At 43.6% G+C, this 20,158-nt stretch overlaps 1 protein-coding gene across 2 annotated transcripts in view; it reads left to right on the top strand.

The window, feature by feature from the left end:
• The window catches only part of LOC309333557 (uncharacterized protein C8orf48), a 417,965-nt gene that overhangs the window by 385,827 nt on the left and 11,980 nt on the right, over positions 1-20,158 (top strand). Inside the window, exon 2 of one of the 2 annotated variants that reach the window (XM_081847249.1) lies at positions 16,473-16,510. The gene's annotated coding sequence lies outside the window, so the exon portion shown is untranslated. Of the gene's footprint in view, positions 1-16,359; positions 16,511-20,158 lie in introns of those variants that run through there. The other variant, XR_014152546.1, reaches the window with a different exon arrangement.

The following is a 20,158-nucleotide window of genomic DNA, read 5'->3' as shown; positions in this document are numbered from 1 at the left end:
CTTAAGTTACTTTCCCATTTTATCTTCACACCAAGCCTGTGAGGTGGACTAGGCAGAGAGATGATGGTTGGCCCTTGTTTCAAACCCCTACTCACTTAGCGATACATGGCTGAGTGAGTAGGGATTTGAAACAAAGTCTCTATGCTGGCTGTAGCTGATGGGAATTGTAGTCCAAAACATCTGGAAAGCACCAGGTTGGGAAAGGCTGTTGCAATCACTGCACTACAGTGGTTCAAGTGTATGTATTTAGACTCAGTCTCTGTGTTGACCTAAACACTACATCATTATTCAAATATTTGCTGAGGTGCACTTACCTTCTTAAATAAAATGGTTGCCACACTCATTGTGTACAGGCGACTCTCAGCTTACCCTGGGGATAGCACCTAAAGCTAAAATCCCATATAGTCAAAACACATCGGGTTCAATGGCGGTGGGGTTGCCAAAGTCTCCCCCCCCCCCCAGATGCCTGCCCAGTTTCTGCTCCCTTTTTAGTAAAAATAAAAATGGGCAAGCTTGTAAATCTGAATGCCACAAGTTAAATGTGCAGAAGTTACAAGTTGCCTGTCCATATGTATATGCTGCTTTCCTATCTGTGCCATGGCTATTGGGTGCTGCAACAAGGGCCTGGTCCAAAGACAAATGGATGATGTTGAGGCTAGCAGGGTTTGATTGCTCCAGTGGGTGGGAGAAAGAGCTGGGAAAACCCTAATGGAGACCCACTGCCTCAGTCATAGCTGTAGCCAGGATTTTTCTTAGGAGGGCAGGCCCTTTTGTTAGGGGGGCAGAATCTGAGTTAGCTATGTATCTTTATTTATTTAGGGGCTGGGCAGCTGCCCCTCCCCGACCTCCCTAGACTACACTTATGCCTCAGATGCAGCACTGCTGAAAGCCCAAAGGCCTGTTCTTTAATGCAGTCATGTTAAATTACAGTGGACTGTGTCCTCTGTGAGACTGGAATAATTTGGATAATTTACAGTCATTACAAGGCAGAGGGGCCAGCTTTTCCAGAGGATCATAGAATCATAGAATCATAGAGTTGGAAGAGACCACAAGGGCCATCGAGTCCAACCCCCTGCCAAGCAGGAAACACCATCAGAGCACTCCTGACATATGGTTGTCAAGCCTCTGCTTAAAGACCTCCAAAGAAGGAGACTCCACCACACTCCTTGGCAGCAAATTCCACTGTCGAACAGCTCTTACTGTCAGGAAGTTCTTCCTAATGTTTAGGTGGAATCTTTTTTCTTGTAGTTTGGAACCATTGCTCCGTGTCCGCTTCTCTGGAGCAGCAGAAAACAACCTTTCTCCCTCCTCTATGTGACATCCTTTTATATATTTGAACATGGCTATCATATCACCCCTTAACCTCCTCTTCTCCAGGCTAAACATGCCCAGCTCCCTTAGCCGTTCCTCATAAGGCATCGTTTCCAGGCCTTTGACCATTTTGGTTGCCCTCCTCTGGACACGTTCCAGTTTGTCAGTGTCCTTCTTGAACTGTGGTGCCCAGAACTGGACACAGTACTCTAGGTGAGGTCTGACCAGAGCAGAATACAGTGGCACTATTACTTCCCTTGATCTAGATGCAATACTCCTATTGATGCAGCCCAGAATTGCATTGGCTTTTTTAGCTGCCGCGTCACACTGTTGGCTCATGTCAAGTTTGTGGTCAACCAAGACTCCTAGATCCTTTTCACATGTACTGCTCTCAAGCCAGGTGTCACCCATCTTGTATTTGTGCCTCTCATTTTTTTTGCCCAAGTGCAATACTTTACATTTCTCCCTATTAAAATTCATCTTGTTTGTTTTGGCCCAGTTCTCTAATCTGTCAAGGTCGTTTTGAAGTGTGATCCTGTCCTCTGGGGTGTTAGCCACCCCTCCCAGTTTGGTGTCATCTGCAAATTTGATCAGGATGCCCTTGAGTCCATCATCCAAGTCGTTGATAAAGATGTTGAATAAGACCGGGCCCAAGACAGAACCCTGTGGCACCCCACTAGTCACTCTTCTCCAGGATGAAGAGGAACCATTGATGAGCACCCTTTGGGTTCAGTCAGTCAGCCAGTTACAAATCCACTGAGTGGTAGCATAGTCAAGACCGCATTTTACCAGCTTCTTTACAAGAATATCATGGGGCACCTTGTCAAATGCCTTGCTGAAATCAAGGTAGGCTACATCCACTGCGTTCCCTTCATCTACCAGGCTTGTAATTCTGTCAAAAAACGAAATCAGGTTAGTCTGACATGACTTATTTTTCAGAAATCCATGCTGACTATTGGTGATCACAGCATTCCTTTCTAGGTGCTCACAGACTGTTTGCTTAATGATCTGCTCCAGAATCTTCCCTGGTATTGATGTCAGACTGACTGGGCGGTAATTATTTGGGTCCTCTCTTTTCCCCTTTTTGAAAATAGGGACAACATTTGCCCTCCTCCAGTCTGCCGGGACTTCGCCTGTTCTCCAGGAATTCTCGAAGATGACTGCCAGTGGTTCTGAGATCACATCTGCCAGTTCTTTTAATACTCTTGGATGCAGTTCATCTGGCCCTGGAGACTTGAATACATCTAAACTAGCCAAGTATTCTTGTACTATCTCCTTAGTTATTCTGGGCTGTATTTCCTCTGCTGAATCATTTGCTCCAAATTCTTCAGGTCGGGCATTGTTTTCTTTATCGGAGAAGACTGAGGCAAAGAAGGCATTGAGGAGTTCAGCCCTTTCTGTGTCCCCTGTTTGCATTTCACCATCTTCTCCTCTGAGTGATCCCACTGTTTCTTTGTTCTTCCTTTTGCTACGAACATACCCATAAAAGCCTTTTTTGTTGTTTTTAACCTCTCTAGCAAGCCTGAGTTCATTCTGTGCTTTAGCTTTTCTGACTTTGTGTCTACACGTGCTGGCTATTTGTTTGAATTCCTCTTTGGTGGTTTCCCCCCTTTTCCATTTTTTGTACACATCCTTTTTTAATCTTAACTCAGTTAAAAGTTCTTTAGATAGCCACCCTGGCTTCTTTAGGCACCTTCCATGTTTCCGTCTCATTGGTATTGCCTGAAGTTGTGCTTTTACTATTTCCCTCTTAACAAACTCCAAGCCATCATGAACTCCCTTTCCTTTTAATATTACTGTCCATGGGATCTCACCCAGCACTTCCCTAAGTTTTATGAAGTCGGCTTTCTTAAAGTCAAGAAATTGAGTCCTAGTATGCTTGGTTGCTCCTTTCCGCTGTATAGTAAACTTCAGAAGAGCATGATCACTCGTGCCTAATGATCCTTCCACTTCTACCCCACTAACCAGGTCATCAACATTGGTTAGGACCAGATCTAAAATGGCTGTTCCTCTTGTTGCTTCTCCCACTTTCTGGACAACGAAGTTGTCTGCAAGGCCAGTGAGGAATCTGTTTGACCTTATGCTCTTGGCTGAGTTTGACATCCAGCAAATATCCGGGTAATTGAAGTCCCCCATTACTACTATCTCCCTTCCTTTTGCATGCTTGGCCATCTGTTCCAGGAAGGCATCATCTATGTCCTCCGTTTGGCTTGGGGATCTATAGTAAACTCCCACAATGAGGTCCCTGTTATTCATCTCTCCCTTAATTTTGACCCAAATGCTCTCACTTTGGCTTTGAGGTTCTAAATCTTGGATCTCTTCACAGGTATACACATCCCTGACATATAATGCCACTCCTCCTCCTTTCTTGTCTGGTCTGTTTCTCTGAAATAGATTGTAACCCTCCATTATTACATTCCAGTCGTGGGACTTATCCCACCAGGTTTCAGTGATGCCTATTATGTCATATTTAGTTTGCTGTACCAAGAGCTCAAGCTCATTTTGTTTATTACCCATGCTTTGCGCATTAGTGTACAGACATTGAAGTCCATTAATCATTCCCCCGTGTCTCTTATTTAAGGATTTTTTCCTCCCACCACTAGGTCTGCATGCTGTTTGCTCCATTTGGTCTATGACATTTGGATGATCATCTTCATCAATTGATAGACTCCTACCTTCAGGAGCACTGTCTTCCTCCCCCACATTAGTCAGTTTAAAGCCCTCCTGATGAGGTTTCTGAGATTTTTGGCAAAAACATTCCTCCCAACCGTTGTGAGGTGCAGCCCATCTCTTGCCAGAAGTCCATCTTCAAGAAACTGCAGTCCGTGATCTAAGAATCCAAACCGTTCCTGTTTACACCATTTGCGAAGCCAGCTGTTCACCTCCACTATTCTTCTCTCTCTCCCTGGGCCACGACGTTCAACTGGGAGGACAGATGAGATGACAATTTGTGCATTTAATTGCTTCAATTTCCTGCCCAGAGCCTCATAGTCTCTTTTGATCTTCTGGAGGCTATTGCTTGCAGTGTCATTGGTTCCCACATGAACCAAGAGGAAGGGGTATTTGTCAGTGGGTTTTATGATTCCTTGCAGTCGTTCAGTTACATCTTGGATCTTAGCCCCGGGGAGACAGCACACTTCCCGAGACATCTTGTCAGGCCCACAGATCACTGCTTCTGTTCCCCTCAGTAGGGAATCCCCTATCACCACTACACGCCTCCTCTTAGGTTTGGTCGGGGTTCTTCCGTGATCTGTCCGTTCCAAGGTCGCCTGCACATTCCCTGAGGACTGACTTTGCTGCTCGTCTTCATATACCTGATCGACTGTAACGAGGGAGAGATCCTCAAATGGAGTCTGCTCTTCGTCTTCCATTCTAGGGGAGAGGACCTCAAAGCGATTGTGTATTTCTAAACAATCAGAGCGAACCCTGGGCCTCCTACTTCTTTGAGTCACGTTTCTCCATATATCTGGCTCCTGTGTTGGTGAACTAGCCTCCTTCTCAGGGGAGTCCCCTGTCTCCTCCTTGGTGGAGATGGTGTGCTCTGTTGCTTCCAAGAAGAGCTCCAGCTCTCTAATTCTTTGGAGCGTAGCCACACGTTCCTCCAGTTGCTGGACTTTGTCTTTTAAGAGGGCAATCAACATGCAATTGCTGCAGGTAAAACTGGATCGGGGTAGGGGGCACCACAACGTTTCACCAGTGTGAACATTTTGTTGCTGACCAGAATGAATTGTTTGTGAACGTTCCATGACACCCTATCAGCCATTCATAAACTGTACAGAGACATCTCTGTCAAAAGTAGCTAATCCTCTGCTGAAGTATTATTTCCTTATTTTCCCTGAGTTGCACAAGCTGGATCTGAACCTCCTAGATGACATCTCTTTAGCCAGAAGACAAGAAATGTTTGTAGCTGCAGAAGCTCGTTGCTGAGGAAAGAAATAACAAGAGTGCACTAGCAGGCTGAACAGAAAAGCACAGCTTTTTTAAAAAAGCAAATATATTCTGCCCTTTCTGGATAATTGATGCAGAGAGTATACCTGACACACAGACCTGAAAAGCTGTAACTGGGAAGCGTTTTGGGAAAAGGGCCCTTCATTAAAAAGAAATTCTGCTACTACTTGCCATGCAGAAAACACTTGTCCCAACTCAGCTCAAGATGCTCTAATGGGATGTGCTGCAATAAGTCAGCAGGGTAGCAGTATCTTTCTAACCCCAATGCAATGAAGCAGAATGTAGCTCTGTGGTAGAGAACATACTAAGCATGCAAAAGGTCCCAAATACAACCCCTGGCATATCTAGGTAAGGTTGAAAAAGACTCCTGTCTGAAACACTGGATAGCTGCTGCCAGTCAGTGTATTCCAAGGGTAGCCAACATGGTATGCTCTGGAGGTTATTGGATTGCTCCTTCCATCAGCCCCAGCCAGCATGGCCAGTAGTCAGGGATAATGGGACTGAGAGCCCAGGAGATGCAAATGATACTGAGCGAGATTACTGTGTGTTTTCCCCAGCCCCTCCTGGGCTGAGAACTATTTATTTAATTTAGCACAGTGCTACTCCAGAGATGTCCAGTCCCCACCCCCCTACCCCACCTTAAGTACCCTGAGAGAGTAGTAACACTTCCTACACGTGAATGGCCATTGAGCATCATCCGTAGTTTTTTTAATATTCTCAGAAAGCTCCCTGTCACACATAAACAGATGAATCCCTTGAGTAGTTTGTTGCTTAACACATGTACCAAATTCAGTATTAGCTCCCTGCTGCTTGTCTCTCTATCTCCCTGCCTCCACATTTCTTTAGCTGGATATGCAGGCCAGCAACATGATTGAAAGGCACATAATTACGCATCAGAAATGTTAATAAGCAAACTTATTACATCACAAGAGGCAGTCCATAGGCTTTAAGTGGAAGCCTTTAATTCAGCTGCTGGATTTGTGAACTCTATGAACCTGTTGTTCTACTTGCCTGATAATATAACCAATTTAAAGGAGGCAGTGGGAGGCAGTGGGAGGCTGCATCTGTAATATACGTATTCTCATTACCGGGTAATGAATTCAGGGATGAAGAAGTGGTGTTTCTCAGTTTCATGTCACAACAGAGGAGCTCAGGCCCACACTTGTTCTACTGTGTGAATTTTGGGAAGGTTCCTTAACCTCTGTGTTTCAGTTTTCTTGCCCTTTCAGGAAGCTCAGCTATAATTGCCTCTGCAAAATTTCATTGGGCAACTGGTGCCAAAGAATAAACTTCAGTTTCATGACAACATAGTGCTGTAAGTTTGCAATTAAGAATTAAGAAAAAGGCTTCCCTGAATCAGTGAACTTCTCCCTATTTTCTTCATTACTTTACTGCAGTTGTACTGAGGCTCCTAAATCAGGGCCATTGCCACTGATTAGCAGGAAATGGTATTAGAAATTGTGTCCTGGGGACTCCTAGTACCCTGGACCATAGGATAAGATAAGAGCAAGCAAGCTTCCCCTGAAGCCTGCTAGCCTTCTGGTGCAATCCTATGCACAACAAGCAAGGTCAGTGGGGCTTATTTCTAGGTCAGCGTGCATAGCATTGTAGCTTACCAATGTTTACTTGCAACATGCAGCCATAGGGAACCACTGATGATACAGGGTGTGTTTCCTCTTTATGTGAAACCAGTGGTGAATGGTCTGTGAATCCTAGGTCCTAGCAGCCTTACCTTCCCCACACTCTGTGGGACATGTTTTACAGGTGTTGGGGTTGCCCACCTGTCAATCACTTGATATCAGGTAAAGTACTTTTGCTTGCACTGACAAGCCATGGATTGTCATGCTTGGGAAGATTTGCATGTGTGGCCAAGCAGCTGATCAGTCATGCCTGCAAATCTCATTTTGGCTTAGCCACAACTTTAGCTGCCCTACAACTGACACCATAATTAAGCCATGGTTAGGGCTGCTGGCAGTTAAAAGCATGATAATGAATCAACTAAAAATCCTTAATTGGTTGAGATCCCTATATTTGACTATTAATCTTTACTCTGCAGTTTCATTAAAATCTTAACCAACTCACACTAGTAACAGTTAATTTGTATGCATGATTTCTGATCCATCAGGGGCAAATGCAGAACAACTGGACTGAAGACTGTTTCCTAGTTGAAGATGTGGATAAATGGAAATTGAAGCCATTTTATTGAAATAAAAAAAATGACAGCAGTCCTTCCAAAGGATGGATATCTCAAGTAATTTTAAATGCAATATTCTGCTATTACATGATAAATGGTGGCTAAGTGTAATTTCAGTTTCAATAGTATATCCATTACAGTTGTACCTCTGGATGCGAATGGGATCCATTCCGGAGCCCCGTTAGCATACAGAAGCGAACGCAACCTGCGTTCGCGCAGGTCGCGATTCTCTACTTCCGCGCATGCGCGAGCAATGAAACCTGGAAGTAACGTGCTCTGTTACTTCCGGGTCGCTGCAGCGCACAACCCAAAAATACTTATCCCGAAGCTACTTCAATCCGAGGTATGACTGTACTATTCCTTTAAAGGAGCTTTTGAACTGTATTGTTGCACACCACCATAATCTTCAAGTGGTTTGATATTCCAGGGGTTACACGTGCTTACACAGCATTCTGTTTTCCTTGGAATGAGGGATAGCAGAGCCCATGGTGTGTTTAGGAGATATGGTTTATTTACACATATATACAACCTGAGCATAGGATGGAGGGGCTCGCAGCATTAACACCCCAAGAAAGTCTTGCTTCTCCCTTAGCCACAGCTTTAGATTCCAACAGAAATCAAGCATGACTTTTCCTGACAGGCTTCCACCTTCTGCTTATAGTTCATAAACACCTTAGCTCTGGTTTTTGCCCTTCTAACTAACAGCCAGTTGAAAGAGGGGAGGCACCCAGAGCCACTTCCTTAGCAACTCATACTAAAGGGCCATCTCCAAGAAGCTAGCCTTGCTACTTCAACAATTGAATCCTCCATTAGATTTTAACCTTTGTTAGATCTAGGAATTAGAAGGGTCTCGGGCATGGACCCTATACCCATCCCCACCCTAAACTCACACTATTGATGCTCTTTAAAATATTGATACGGGTTCCCATATGGGTTTAAAGCCCTAAACGGCCTCTGTCCTGTATACCTGAAGGAGCGTCTCCACCCCCATCGTTCAGCCCAGGCACTGAGATCCAGCGCCGAGGGCCTTCTGGCGGTTCCCTCATTGCGAGAAGTGAGGCTACAGGGAACCAGGCAGAGGGCCTTCTTGGTAGTGGCACCTGCCCTGTGGAACGCCCTCCCAGCAGATGTCAAGGCAACAAACAACTATTTTACTTTTAAAAGACAACTGAAGGCAGCCCTCTTTAGGGAAGTTTTTAATGTCTAATGCTGTATTGATTTTAATATTCAGTTGGAAGCTGCCCAGAGTGGCTGGGGAAACTCAGCCAGATGGACGGGGTATAAATAAATAATAATTATTATTATTCCCACTTCCCTAGCAGTAGAAAGGTGCAGAGAGACTTCATAAACAATGGGGGGGGGGGAAATCAGCCCACGGACCACCACTACCATGGGGGCCACATGTCTGTGGTGGGTGAAGCAGGAGGCAAAAGAGGCAGAGAAATTACTGTTACCCACACTTAGTGCAGGAAACTCTATTTAAACTATGCAAAAGTTAGAAGGTTTCTTTAGCACCATGCACATATCTGCATCCAGAGAAGCAAGAAGTATTATCACAGTTGAAGGGCACATTCCAGGCAGGCAAAAGCACTGAAGGAGGGAGGGGAGCAAGGTTGGTGGGGCTGATGACGTAGAAAAATGATGTAGCCAAGGGAGAATCCCAAGATAAGAAAATAAAAACAGAGAGAGCTGCATTTGGGCTCAGGCTGGAGGTTCTGCACCCCACCTTTATTGGATTAGCTGCCTTATTAAAAGAGTATTGGAGACTTGGAAGGTTTATGATGCAAAGTCCTTAGTATAGGCTATAATTGACAGATGGGGGAGATTCTCACTTTAAACACTGAGACCACAAGATGCAGGTGCAAGTGTCTTTGAGTGCCCCCCTTAAACTGCCCCCCTCCATATGAAAGAGTGGCGGCTGTTCAATCATAAACCTTTTCCAACTGGATAAAGCATTGACGTGTGCGAGAGAGAGTCTGGTTTATCCTTTCACTTTGTTTCTTTACACCCAGGGTGACAGGCAGCTGGTACTGATGCAATTACTTATTACATTTATATCCCACCCTATCAGGGCCGTCTTTAGCATATGCATCACCGGGGTACAAAGATCCGCCCAGTGCCCCCAAATTTAGTTTAGCCCCCAAATTAACTTTTATTATGTTTATGTCAGAAGCTACGCTTATGCCTTATCTCTTGTTTATGAAAGAAGGGAGGAAAAAGAAACAAACTTTTTTATTTGCTCATTTATTTACATTACACTTATAAGTTTAAATGTGGTGGTGTTGTATACTTAAGTATAAGTACTGTTTAGGTTCCTACTTAGGAGAAACGTCAGTCGTGTCAAAGGTGCCGCTGACCCTGCTGCCACATAGCAGCACAGCTCAATAAAACATGTAACATAATATTTTGATGCAAGAGTTAATTTTGTGTGCACGGTGCAGTTGAGAATGACAATGTCGTCGTTGAGTCTGAAGTGCCGCCGTTGTGAATGACAGTTGCTGCTGCTGGTGTGGTGCATCTTTGGTAAATGAGCCACAAAGTCGAAAGTCCTTTAGTGAAACAGTAGGTATACATTTTGGTAATACCTAGGTATATGTGTATTTTGTTTTTCTAGCTTGATCAAAATTATTTATTATTTCATAACAGGTAGATAGTTAAGAGCTTAGGCAGCTTCAGCCATGGGCATCTGGTGCCCCCCAGAATTCAGTGCCCGGGTGCCCCACACCCCTTGCACCCTCGGGTAAAGACGGCCCTGCACCCTACCTTCAATGAGCTGAGGGTGGTGTACATTGTTCTTCTCCTCTGCATTTTATCCTCACAACAACCTGTGAGGTAGGTCAGGCTCAGATTGAGTGACTGGCTCAAGGTTACCTAGTGAGCTTCATGGCTGAGTGGGGATTTGAACCCTGGTGTCCCAGGTTCTAGTTGAACACTCTAACCAGTGTTCCCTCTGCAATGGAAAGACATTGCATCAAACCACCATGGAGAGCATTGGGTCCAGGTGATCTGTGTATCCCCTCGGACTGCTGCCCAGGTGCTAACTGGAGGTTGACAGCTTCAAGTCCTCCTCCCCCACCCCTTCTCTTCTTTGGACTGTAACTTCAAACAGAAGACTGCGCACTTTAAAACAGGACACAAGACCCCGCTATGCAAGCACTCACAACACCAGTAAGAGGCAATGGGCTGTATCCAGTGTTAACACTATAGTAAGGCTGTAGACCTATTGAAATGAATGGACCTAAGTTGGTCATCATGGCCATTAATTTCAATGGGTCTTCTCTAAGTAGGACTTAGCTTTGTTGTGTTGATTTCTATCTGCTTTTGTTAATTTATGAATGTTTATCTTCACATGTTAATATGTTATATATGTTTTGTGACAGATGTTCTTTCTATGTCAACGACAATGGTACTGTATCTTTAATTTTCTCAGAAGATACTAGCCTTTATTGCCTTTACTGTCCACAGTATAAACCAGTTGTGAGTGATAAGAATGAAGAATGTTTAATTTAGAAAAGAACAGTCTCTCCTCAGGGAAAAAATGTTAGTGTCATCGCAAACTTTGTTATTATAAAATGCTGTAGAATAAAAGATAGGAGTAGACTTAGTTCTTCGTTGCTAGGTTCTCCATGAGCATGAGTGTCCCCGAGTGAGCACTTCTACTGTACAAGTGAATGGCCTTTATCCATTTCCAGGAGGTGGGGGGTAAAGTTTTGTACTTTGATTATCTAGTTCTCATTGTATGAAATGCTTCTCTGTGCACAGAGTCAGGTCCAGCCTCAAGACATTTTGCTCCCTGTTGCAAATCTCAGTTTGATGTACCTGACTTTAATGCTGAAGTCAGCATTGCCCATTGAACTTATGGGCAAGAGGCTAGCATATGGGACTCAAGAGGGAAGAGGGGCAGGGCTGCTGCTGCTTCCACCGCCGCCACACCAGAATCTGCCACCTGAGGCAGCAACCTCACTCCACCTAATGGTATAACCAACCCTGCACATAGTGTATTGCACCCCAAAGGATACAAAGAGTACAAGTTCTCTCTCTCTCTCTCTCTCTCTCGCTCTCGCTCTCGCTCTCGCTCTCCACACACACACACACGTAATAATGATGGGCATATTGTTAACAGTGGGAAAATTAGAGTGTGTGCCCCTAGTTAGACGTAGAGCTGATTTTTTAAAAAATCACTTAACATACAATTAAATGCACTTCAACAAGAGTTTGTCAGAGTCTCTTATGTTACACAGCACTAACACTCTGTATAGAAACAGCTTGAGAATACTAACACTGACGACTCTTAATATACCATGACACAACTAGGCTGGACTATCTATTAGCACCTTCAGGTTCTAGGGGGAAAAACAACTGCTTACTTGCAAGAATGATGTTCTTCAAAATATAAATTATGACAGGAACAGGGGGCATTGTTGGCAGTGATGTGATCTGCAGAAAGACAATGAAAAGGCCTGGGTTGGAAATTCACAGACTGAAAGCACAGAAGGAGACATCTGGGCTCATAGCAAGCTTTGCAAGCATGCAGGAAGGGGCCCAGTTCAATTCCCAATTCCAGGTAGGGCTGGGAAAGACTCGTACCTGGAACTCTAGAGAGTCACTGCCAGTCAATCAAGACAAAACTGAGATATATGCACCAATGGTCTGACTTAAAAAAAGGCAGATTCCTGTGCATGAGAAAGAGCCATAGTTCTGTGGAAGAACAAATGGCTTGCATACAGAGGCTTTGGCTTCAGTTCCTATCAGCTCCAGGTAGGGCAAGGAGAAATTCCCCCTTTGAAATCCTGGAGAGCTGCTGCCAGTCAGTGTAGACAATTTTGAGCTAGATGGACCAATTGTATAAGACAGTTCCCATGCATGTCACGCCTTGCAGGACTGAAGTGACAAAGAAGCATTGCCAACTTTTAACTGGCTCTTCTTTCTGTGCCTCTAGCAGCCATTTGATCTGCATCTATTTACAGTGGTACCTCGGGTTAAGTACTTAATTCGTTCCGGATGTCTGTTCTTAACCTGAAACTGTTCTTAACCTGAAGCACCACTTTAGCTAATGGGGGGCTCCTCCTGCCGTTGCACTGCCGGAGCACAATTTCTTTTCTCATCCTGAAGCAAAGTTCTTAACCCGAGGTACTATTTCTGGGTTAGCGGAGCCTGTAACCTGAAGCGTATGTAACCCGAGGTACCACTGTACTCTATATACAGTAGGTAAATCCAATCTATATATATTGTAAATGTATATCGCTCCAAGGAGATCATGGTTGTACACAGGCTCCTCTCACCTTCTCCTCCTGTTTTAACCTCGTAACAGGCAGGTTAGGATAAGGGATAAGTGACCAGCTCAAAGTCACTCAGTAAGAACTTCATGGTTAAGTGGGAATCCTAGTTATGACATGTGTGAACATGCTGGGAATGTAGGCTTGGGAGAACACATCTTTGAGACTATCCTACCATGTGATACCCAAAATCTTCCTGACACAGTGCATGCGGAAGGTATTGAGGCATTGCTCCCGGGGGACGGGCTGTAAGTTGCCCCCGATGCACTACCATAATGCAGCATGCTCAACATGCAAGCCTAGTAGACCTTCATCTTGATATTGGTTGTTTGGGTACTAACTATAAAAATGATCTTCCTTCAATTGGCTTTAAAGTGCTTTGTTTTTCAGTTTCCATATTTTTGTCATTTTGCTGGGTAGAAATCAGTGGAGTACAGCTGATGGGACTGTAGTTACCTTACCTGGTTCATGGACAGCAGAATTTAAGTGTCCCCCAAGCCCTTAGGGAGGGGACTGAGGATTTTGAAGGATCTGGTAACTGATCTCCCACATTTGACCCTTAGGCTTCAGCTTCTACTTCAGACCATTGCTGTTTTATGGGAAAGTTTTATTGTTTTACTGCTGTTTTACTGTGATTGTTTTAACTTTCATATTCTTGTAAACCTCCTTGGAAGCTCACTGAGCTGAAGAAGACTGGCCTTTTCAATAAGTAATACATTGGCCTCAGAAGCCAGTGCAGGACTCGCTGTGGCACAGTAACTATATTTATTTACTTACAGTGGTACCTTGGTTCTCAAACACCTCAGTACTCATACAACTTGGAACCCAAACACTGTAAACCTGGAAGTAAGTATACCGGTTTGCGAACTTTTTTTGGAAGCCAAACGTGCTCTGTTTTGAGTGTTACACTTCCATTTTGAGTGCCACACTTCTGCTTTGAGTGCCACGTTTCCGTTTTGAGTGCCACTTCCATTTTGAGTGTTATGCTGAGGTCTGTCTGTTTTTGCTATTTATTTTGCTTTTTTGTTTCTGCTGCTCTTTTTTTTGTTTTTGTGACTGTGTGGAATCCAGTTCAGCTGATTGATTGATTGATTGATTGATTGAGTGACTGCAGTACATTGTTTATTGCTTTCATTTTATGAATCAATGGTCTCGTTAAATAGTAAAATTCATGTTAAATTGCTGTTTTAGGGGTTGTTTTTAAAAGTCTGGAACAGATTAATCCTTTTTGCATTGCTTTCTATGGGAAAGTGCACCTTGGTTTAGAAACGCTTTGGTCTTGGAACAGACTTCTGGAACGGATTAAGTTTGAGAACCAACGTACCACTGTATTTTGTTTTAAATATTTCCAAAGGGGTGCTGCTTGCAGTTCATTCCTGTAAATAATATCTACATGAAATAAGCAAGGCAATAAAAATGTATATATCCTTAAAGCCCTAATGCTAAATATTAATATTAAATGAAGACAATGTAGCAGCTACAGAAAAGTATTGGACTATCCTAATGTTGGTGGTGAATCATGGTATAAAAGCAGAAATGTTAGAAGTGTGTAAGAAAAGGTTTTGGGGAACCTCAAAGCAGGGGTAGCTAACTCCTCTTCTCAGGGCCTGATTGGGTCCCCAAAACAAAATTTTATGCCCCTTCCCCCCAAGAGTCCAATAATTTTGCCAGCGGAAGCAAAAACTAAACAGACTCAGTGCTGTGGTTAGCAGAGTGATTTAAACCAATCTACCGAGCCCAGAGTCTTTATGGTGTAGAATCCCATGGCTTTGGGAAGCTTACTGTATTGGTTCTCGCTTCTGTAAGGAAACATTGCAACGGATCTGCCCTAATGTCAGGAAGCAGGAGAACTTCAATACTGTAGTTGTGCGTATTTATGAACAACAGATCAGCAACTCAGGGGAGCAGCTAGGACTTGCTACACAAGGCAGCCATTGCAGTGTAGTGGCTAGAGTGTCAAACTAAGATCTGGGAGATCAAGGTTCAAATCTCCACTTAGGCCTTGGGCCAGTCACTCACTCTCAGCCTAACTTACCTCACAGGGGTGTTGTGATGATAAAATGGGGTGGGGGGAGAGGAAAACTGTGTACACCACCTTGAGTTGCTTGGAAGAGAGGTGGGATATAGGTACAGTGGTACCTTGGGTTAAGAACTTAATTTGTTCTGGAGTTCCATTCTTAACCTGAAACTGTTCTTAACCTGAGATACCACTTTAGTTAGTAGGGCCTCCCGCTGCTGCTGCGCCGCCAGAACATGATTTCTGTTCTCATCCTGAAGCAAAGTTCTTAACTTGAGGTACTATTACTTCCAGGTTAGCGGAGTCTGTAACCTGAAACGTTTGTAACCTGAAGCATCTGTAACCTGAGGTACCACTGTATAATACATAATACACAGGGAAGACTAAAGTTCCAACCAGTTCCTAGTGACCCACACACCAAGAAAGAGGATGGGCATTTGTACTGGAGAGAAGGCGCATCTGTTAGGCCACACACACTACAGATGGGGATGCAACACTCTCCTGCTCTAATCATCCTATCAGAAATATCCTGATTCCTGCTTGAGCACATGTGTGAGTGTGGGTTGGTCACATCCATCTGTAGCCACAGCCAACCTTGGGGTATTGAAAGACATAACACATTTTTATTATGGCATTGATGGAGATGGATTGATTCTGTAAATTAAAATTTAAGCCTTCTGTCCCATATGAGAATATGTGAAGCCCTTTTTAGCAGAGTAAAACACTTATGTGCTTTTGCAGCATTAGGCAATTTCACGTCTTATCCCTGTTTACTTGTGATCTGCTTACCTTGCCCTCGTTTGCTGCCATTGTTAAGAATAAACTTTTGTGGACTAGAAGCAACCTCATACACAAGCGTACAAGAGCGCCTTTGATTCCATTTGTGAAATGAGAGAGGTGGCAATGGCTGAATAATATCCTAACTTCATTTTCAGAGCCAGCTTTCCCGCCTCTAGTTCAAAGCAATATAGCATTTCTCGTTTTGAAAAAAAGGCCACAGCTGTTGGTTCCCTTAAGATTGCTGATGGAAACTGAAAGACACTTACAGATGTTGCCCAATTTTGTTTGAAAAAACCCTCTAGCACCGTGATCTGCTTGCCTCTGCGCCATAAGCACAGAAGGACCTTTCTTCAGTGAATGAAGCTACCATCATAGCTGTCAACTTTCCCCTTTTTTTTAAGGGAAATTCCCTTATTCCGAATAGGATTCCTCGCAAGAAAAGGGAAAAGTTGACAGCTATGGCTACTATGTGTATTCTTAGTAAAATAAACTTAAAAACGCAACCCACCCCCCTTGAGCACGCGCTGATTGGTCCCGCCATCCCCCGGGAAACTCTTTGCGGGGCTGGGGTGTGTGTGGAAACCCCTTCTAATAAAAGTCCCTGTGGACTTGTGCAGACCGCCTGCTTTAATTATTTAAATATTCCTATTACATTACATAAATGTCTCGCCGCCACCACACACACACGACATCGCTCCAAATTATTTGTAGTGGGATTCTGGCTAGGGCAGGTGAAATTGTGTCTTGCTTGGCAACCCCAAAACCTGCAAAGGACGATCGCGCTGAATGCGGGTGGGAGGAAACATCAGACCTAGATGCAAACCAACCACTCGAAGCAGAACCCGAGAGCGACGGCAACGTGAGCGGGAGGGAAGTTAAGAGCGTGACACCCACTGCTGCCTTGCGGGAGCCATGGCAACTGCAGCGAGCGGCCTTCGACAGGCGGGCGGGCTGGGCTTTGATTCAAAGCCAAGCTGCATTTAGGTGAGAGGCTCGCGGGGGGGTTGAAAACAAATGCATGTAGCCAGTCTGTCTCTGGCGTTTCCTCGTCTTGGGAAAAGGAGGCCCAAAACGCCTACTCCCCCCCCCCTTATGGTGTCTCCCCCCTCCTGCATCTAAGAAGAGAGGATTTAGTCACGAACGCTCCCCCTTTTTTCAGAGTTATCAATTAGCTCTGCGTCGCTGTGCTAGGATGTAGCAGCTGCTTAACCTGGCAACCAGCTGCCCAGCATATTTCGGCTGTGGCTGCTTTTATTAATACTGGTCTACCTTACAGGGGTGTTGTAAACAGGAGTGCTGCCTCGTACTGAGTTAGGCCGTTGGCCCATCTACCTCGGTATTATCTACACTCTACAGTTCACCAACTGGCAGTGGCCACCCCACCCCCTGGGGTTTCAAGCAAGGGTCTGTTCCTGGAGATGCTGCGTTTTGAACCTGAGACCTTTTGCAATATCCCTGAACTATGTTCTCATAGGTCCAATGCGAAATGAGTGGTGAATAGTAATAGTTATCACGATCACGTATTTGAAAGGTTCAGAATGCTTTGTACAGTGGTACCTCAGGTTACATACGCTTCAGGTTACAGACTCCGCTAACCCAGAAATAGTACCTCGGGTTAAGAACTTTGTTTCAGGATGAGAACAGAAATTGCACAGCGGCGGTGCAGCGGCAGCGGGAGGCCCCATTAGCTAAAGTGGTGCCTCAGGTTAAGAACAGTTTCAGGTTAAGAACAGACCTCCGGAACGAATTAAGTGCTTAACCTGAGGCACCACTGTATAGTTAAAAGCAGCACAGTACAGGCAACTCCCCATCTATGTGTGTTAAATGCACTGCGCATGCACGCATCACCATGAATCCAGAAGTGGCATAATAAGACCCCAAAAGAGCGAGAAAACAGCAAAAAAACACACAACAACAACAACAAACTAAACCAAACAAGAGAAAGTGCCTAGCAATCCTTTGCACGTGCAATCTTGGGAGCCCTTGCACCAGTACCTTTGAGACTTGTGGAGAGCTGGAGTTAGAGCACGGAGGTTTGGAGGGAGCAGTTGTGGTGTTTGCAGGCTTTTTCTATGGTGTTCCTGATATATACGATTTTTCTTAAATGTGTGGTCTGTGAAGCTGTTGACCTAACTCTTAGTCCTTATTCCCAGGCAAAACAATATGTAATCCTGAATACACTAGGGAATAAGCTTCACTGACTACAACAGAATTTGCTTCTGAATGAAGAAGCATCAGGATGTGCTGTCAGGATATGTAACTGCATCTGTGCAGATCTCACCTGTCCCTTTGTTGCCATAGCCTGAATTTAGATTGCCTGCTGAAGTCACCCAAGTATTCTAATTTGTTCCTGGCTATAAACTTGCCTGAAGTTGTCAGGAACATGCCAAGTTAGTCCTTTTTAAAGATGGACAGAAGGTAATTTCTGCTGTGCTGCTAAACTATGCTTGGGTGCTTAAATAAAATAAAAGAGCATTTATCCAGTGTACCTTCTGGATACATGATAGTCCTGATAGCATCATTGAAGTAAAATGCGTTTGTGCTTGTTTTAAAAATATGGGACCTTATCTTCTCAATTCTTTTAGAGGGTTACTTCTTTATGTATGAAGGTTTTTGCTTTTAAAATTAGGCTATCAGTGTGCAAATATTTCTTTTAGAATATGTAATTTCTATCATGCCAATGTGTACTAGAGGCAGTCTGATCTTAGTTACAGAAAAAGGAATTGTATTTCCTTGTTAGAGTTAATTGTTTTGCTTGTGGTGGTGGATTTTTTCTTTTCTTTTGATACTGGTCTGTCTCTGTAAAGAAAAAAAGCTTAACAAAATAGAATCTAAAGTACCTGCCAATTTTTCTGGGCTTGTAGGATTTATAAGTACAGTGGTACCTCGGTTTAAGGACAGTCCGGTTTAAGAAAGATTTGGTTTACAAACTCCGCAATACCGGAAATAGTGTCTTGGTTTGAGAACTTTACCTTGGTCTAAGAACAGAATCCGAACGGTGGAAGGGCACCGGCAACGGGAGGCCTCATTAGGAAAAGTGCGCCTCGGTTTAAGAACGGTTTTGGTTTAAGAACGGACTTCTGGAACCGATTAAGTTCGTAAACCGAGGTACCACTGTATTAAGCAATACATCTTTTTTAAAGCTAGGGGTGGGAAACTTCTCTGAGTGCTCCATCACTTGAAAATATGTTCAAGTGATACGAAACCTTTTATTATATGCCTCTCTGTTACTCATCCATGTATTTCCAGACCTTATCTGTGACTATTAATTTTTTTTATAAAAATAATAGTACTTGCAGCATTAGCCTGTCTAGTGTGGACAGGCAATTCCCTATTGATGTTCCAGGGTTACTGTGTCTTTTAATTAAAAGTTTTATCTAAGTATTGATGTAAAGTTTGCAGAGTAAAAAAACAATGATAGTGAATATCACTTGTATTCGCATGTGTGATTTCAGTTTCTCACGAGGAGCATGCAGCAATTTCTCACCCAAAAGACTCACGCTATTATCACTCACTCTGATATCTTCCTAATACAAGGCAGAGGCTCTTTATTTTCACAGGCTTTAAAGCTTTTCAACCTCTTCACATTTATGGTTTATTTATGGGGTGCTGCTTTAATAGAGTTACTGTTTTGTGTTTTGCTTATTTTAATGCATTAATTGTTGTATCATGTTTTAAAGATTTTATTGTAAGCTGCCTTGATAATGTATTTGTAGGGCAGAGTATACATCTAAAATGTATTTCACAAGTTCTTAGAATATACATTGGCTGCCATATTGTTTTTGATTCAAAATTATTGAATCTAAATGGCTTGAGACTGGGATACCTGAATTACTGTCATATTCTGTAAGAACCAAATGGCCTTGGTGCCCTAGTTGTGAAATTCAGTGCCAAGCAAATTTGTCTGGTGTCATGATTACGTACTGTCTTTTCAGTTTCAGGCAAACTTCTTTTTACCTGTGCTTTCAATGACCAGTACAGTGGTACCTCGGGTTAAGAACTTAATTCGTTCCAGAGGTCCGTTCTTAACCTGAAACTGTTCTTAACCTGAGGTACCACTTTAGCTAATAGGGCCTCCCGCTGCCGCCGCGGCGCCAACATGTGATTTCTGTTCGCATCCTGAAGCAAAGTTCTTAACCCGAGGTACTATTTCTGGGTTAGCAGAGTCTGTAACCTGAAGCGTCTGTAACTGAAGCGTCTATAACCCGAGGTACCACTGTAATTTTTCGCCTTCTGTTCCTTTTTTGTGCTCTTTTTTTGGGGGGGGAGAGGGGAGGGTGGTTATTCACATGTTAGCTGCTTTTTAATAAGCTACATTAAGCCTTGCTTTAAGAGAAATTGGAGTATAACATTTCATAAAACAAATAATGACTGCATTGGGGCACAAGCTTTTGTGTATTAGTAATCCTCAAAAACTTTTAGGTCACAATAAATAGATTGTAGTTCAGTTAGCCTTACTCCCAGGTACACACAGCATTGTAGCCTTAAGTTTGTACCCAGTGTTAGTCATACTGGGAGTAAAACCATTAAAATTAATGAATGTGACTAACAGATCCATTAATTTCAATGGGTCTGCTTTGAGTGTAAATTTGGATGCAGCCATTAGTCTCTAAGATGCCACTTATTATTTTA

The sequence above is a fragment of the Podarcis erhardii genome, assembly GCF_964252035.2.
Source record: "Podarcis erhardii genome assembly, chromosome: Z".
In the NCBI taxonomy this organism is placed as follows: Eukaryota; Metazoa; Chordata; class Lepidosauria; order Squamata; family Lacertidae; genus Podarcis; species Podarcis erhardii.
The sequence above is the reverse complement of the archived record's forward strand: the minus strand, read 5'-3'. Positions and strand labels throughout refer to the sequence as shown.